This window comes from Austrofundulus limnaeus, unplaced genomic scaffold (genome assembly GCF_001266775.1).
Source record: "Austrofundulus limnaeus strain Quisiro unplaced genomic scaffold, Austrofundulus_limnaeus-1.0 Scaffold350, whole genome shotgun sequence".
Classification (NCBI taxonomy): domain Eukaryota; kingdom Metazoa; phylum Chordata; class Actinopteri; order Cyprinodontiformes; family Rivulidae; genus Austrofundulus; species Austrofundulus limnaeus.
This window is the reverse complement of record NW_013952752.1, coordinates 292,512-296,631: the sequence shown is the minus strand read 5'-3', so window position 1 is coordinate 296,631 and position 4,120 is coordinate 292,512. Positions and strand designations below refer to the sequence as shown.

The 4,120-nt window shown below is 37.8% G+C and overlaps 1 protein-coding gene and 1 long non-coding RNA gene across 2 annotated transcripts in view; one reads left to right on the top strand and one right to left on the bottom strand.

Annotated features, from left to right (window-relative positions):
• Positions 1-3,006, bottom strand: part of LOC106527927 (uncharacterized) — a 5,926-nt gene extending 2,920 nt beyond the window's left edge. The window contains exons 1-2 of the long non-coding RNA XR_001311445.1: positions 984-3,006; positions 295-335 (exon numbers count right to left, since the gene is read on the bottom strand). This is a non-coding gene — a long non-coding RNA (uncharacterized LOC106527927). The remainder of the gene's footprint in view (positions 1-294; positions 336-983) is intronic.
• Positions 1-4,120, top strand: part of dock11 (dedicator of cytokinesis 11) — a gene marked incomplete in the record, with an annotated part of 150,499 nt that overhangs the window by 143,196 nt on the left and 3,183 nt on the right.

Genomic DNA, 4,120 nt, shown 5'->3' with positions numbered 1-4,120 from the left:
CGGGGTCCTTCAAAGGACCCAGCCCCTGAATTTGGACCCAGCCTAAATTTAAGGCTATAGCCCCGGGGTCTCCAACCAGTAGCTCTTGAGCTCATTTAAAGTAGCTCTTCAGTGCTTATGAAAAATTAGGAGAAGCAAAATTTAATTTGTCACTGGCCAAACAAACTTTCATTTAACTCCAATCAATTTATAGATGTCCCTTCCCATTGGTTGTCAACAGTTTAGGGCTCAGTATGGTCGATTGGCAGACGATGCACAGTTACGTGGCTGTTCAGCATTTGTTTTCACACACACCTTTCATAGATCCTTGAGACACTACAGGGTGGTTCTTCCCTCTGGGAAAAAATGCAGAAAAAATATCAGAGATCCATTACCCAATGTTATTTGTGCACAAATCTGTTGCAGTTAAACCCTGAGTTATTAGTGTAAAATACAATATAATATGAATGGGTAATCACAAAAAGCACAATTAGGTAAATTCAGTGTTCTGTGTAATGTGAATTGAAGACAAAGTTTTTTTGTGCAAAACAATCTTATTCCAATGGTTTAAGTTTAAAATTAAATGTTGCAAAAAGTAGCTCTCGGACAATTACGTTTTGTGAAAGTAGCTCTTAAGGAGAAAAATTTTGGAGACCCCTGCTCTAGCCTGTGCAGTGGTTTATGTGATATTTTGCTAACAGATAGAAATTACTCCTAATACTTTATAGTAAAGTTTAGAGTCAAGTCTGTTGGCACTTGGAGTATAGGTTGGTAATCAGTCTCAGCTACTACCAAACCCAGTTCTAAGTGTCTACATATGTCTAAGTTAGCCATTTGGTGTTTGCGAAGGTCAATTAGCTGTATCGGCCATCTTGAATTGATTTAGCTCCAATGGTTCATGATGAGCTGTTTTGTTGACAGATGCACAGAAACATTTGTTATCATGACAGTTAACAGGTTTTAGAAAAAAGTGATCCAGGTTCCATAAAAAGCAGGGCGCTCACCKGGAAAGCTGTTGACTGAATCATCATCAGTCATTCGTGTCCTCCTGATAAGCCCGTCCAATCGCYCACTCCCAAACCTGAAAACAACCTCCATCACACTCGATGCCATCATTACTCACCGTGTTCAAACAATGCAAATGCCTTTAATCAAATTGTCTTTACATTTACATCTGCGTCCTGTAAGGTTTAGACATTTGCATGAAAACAAACGTTTAAAATGGCATATCAAGACATCTGGCGCCAGCTTTCAGTTCCAGACCAAAGTAGGCAGTTTGTAAACACATAAACTGTGTTTGAGCTATCTGTCATTTTGAAACTGTCACGCAGCTGTTAGCAGTAGAAGAGGTGGCGTTTTGAAATGAAAGTGTTTTGTTTGGATCAAAGGAAAAGTTTAAATCGGCTGATTTATCTCTGGTCCTGCAAAGTGCTGTAAATAATCTAAACTTTCAGTTTAGGAATAATAATTGATCTGAATTGACTGATAAAACCTGGTTCCGTTAGATGTGTTTGCAGTGGTGTTTGTTTTTTGTCTTTGCTGCTCATACATTTACACTGCTGCATGTTTGGCCTCACTCCATCTTTTTATTACAGTTTCTACATTTCACAAAACATTTGGGACTGTGAAGTTTTTAACATGTTAGTTTTTTYCCCCCTAACAATTAAAAACGTTTCTGGCTTTGAGGAGACGATCACGTGCCTCGGGTGTCGTTTTGTTTCGTCCTTCCTGCAAACATCTGAAGTTGTACAACAACGCAGGGTTGTTGGATTTTGTCATTTGACTAGAGAGTGATGTTACCTTAGTTTTTCTMATGAGATTCTTGAGAAAATGAAAAGCATAGCGTTCTTTTTGTGTCAAATTTTCAGACTTAGATCATCTTAACTGGAAAAATGGTCACCAATCTTTTTCYGAYAKCTTTATTAAAATCAGTCCCATGGTTTGTAAGAYATTCTGCTAACAGAGAGGGTTAACTCCAACAGGTAATGCCAAGGTTTTAACCAGATCCAGCATGTTTAGGTGTGTTGGGGATAACTCTCAGCTTCCACCTCACCAAAATTTAGCTCCATACCTTCAGAGGTGACTGATTTGTAGCCAATTTTTGTGTTTAAGGTTGAATATTAGTTGCAGCCRTCTTGTACTTTTCTGCATCAGTYGACATGGTTAAAGGTTGACTGTTCRTCTTCTGTCCATCTTTACTCCTTACAAGATGAAAACCAGATTGTTTTTCACCTTCTCSCCAGCAACATCTATGCTTTTTCCAAATTTGAAGTTTAAAATGAAATGGTTACTAACAAATGATACGTATTGAATACATCTATTAGATCCAGACTTTTCAGTTATTAGTCCAAGTTATTGTAATAATCTAAACTGACAAATGGGACATTTTGATGTAGAAATGAAAAGAAAAACATAGATCAAAAGAAATATGAAAGGTGCTGCCAGTGGCTCATTAAGGTCCAACGTTTTCAACTCGATTAAACTTTGAATGACCCAAAGATGACTGGGATATCTCTTTCACTTCATTACAAATACTATTGTTAGTAAAATTTGTTTTGCTGTTTTGTCTATATCATACAACAGGGCTTGTTCACCTCTGGCCCATGTGTGACTTCAGTCCAGCCCGCCAATGACTTTATTTAGAAATAGATGAATAATTTTTGTTTATTTTTCAGACTTGAATGACAAATATTTCAAAGTAGCAATCCTGTTTTACAGATAATCTATAGCTATGTTTATCAATGTTTTTATGTGTATTTTGAAGTATCTTATTAGGTGGATGGAAACAACAGAATTAGCAAAAACTTCCTCAATTCCGCAAAAAAAAAAAAAAGCATTCTTACGCTTGCTTGAGGTTTGGATTTTGGATTTTTCAAAAAACGTGTTRATGTGCAAAAGGGGAAGTGGAAGCACATTTACCTCGATCAGCTGTTCCCAYTGACCAATAATTGTAGCGGCTGAAGCTGGACCCTCCTCCCGCTGTCGGCGTCTTCCCAGTTTTTCCTGTAACATGAAGAGAATTACATTTCTTTCTCTACGTCTCCAGACAGCAGTAACATCACCAACACTAGTTGATATGACAAAATAATTACAACTTTCCTGATAGTAGCAACAGGTTCCTGATCACTTCTCTCCATTGTCCTGAGATGTGTCACTGTGAGTTTGTGACTTTACTTCCTGTTTACTACAGACATGTTTAACATAAGTCTGACATGATTACAGTTTGTGTAGCCTGGTTGATTTACTCCAAGCCAGTTGATGGAAACACATCTGGTGCACATTCCTTTATTGCAAAATTTTAAGTTTACTCAAAATTCGCATTAAAATTTGATGGAAACATGGCTAGTGACATGGCTATACATCTCAGTATATCTGCCAGTGACTTTGTTTATTTGAAGATAGATTTTAACCTCTTAACTCCTGTGCCCCCGCAGGGCAGGTGTTGCATTGCAGCTGTTTTTTTCCTACCTTCATTAACCTAGGTTCTCTTAGTTAAKCATAGGCATGTGTGGTATCTATAGAAATGTCAGAATCTTGGCTAAAAACTCATAAAAAACATTTCTATGTTCACTGGACACATCACAAACTAAAAAACAAACCTTGGGACTTGAGGTTAAATCATAAAAAAAATGATGAAGATGAAGTAGACTATATTAGTTTACTTGCTGGATGTCTGGACCCTGAGCTGTTGGCTTTCAGTAAATATGGACCCTGAACAATTTAGTTGATCAGCCCTGCCTGAAATGYAAATTTGAAGTGACTTTTTTAATGTAACTGACTGTTCAGATGTGGTTATGCTAATTCACTGTATTTGTTAAGATAATGATGTGCAAACATTTTGTGACTTGCTTTGTAAACACATTGGCCCAAACCTCAGGCGTAGTTCCCCTTAGGCTCGTAGTTCAGTTCCGTGTGGTGAAGACTCAGCGTACCGCTCAGAACTCTGCTGAACAGCCCCTTCAGGTTTAATGTCTCTGCTTTGACAAAATGAAAGTAAGAAGCAGTTTAGRCACAAGCAGCCAAAGTGAAAGACTGGTTTTAGATGCCTACGACAGCACCCATGGATCAGATACAGCGGGTAAAATAAGTATTGAACATGTCACCATTTTTCTCAGTAAATATATTACTAGAGGTGCTAATG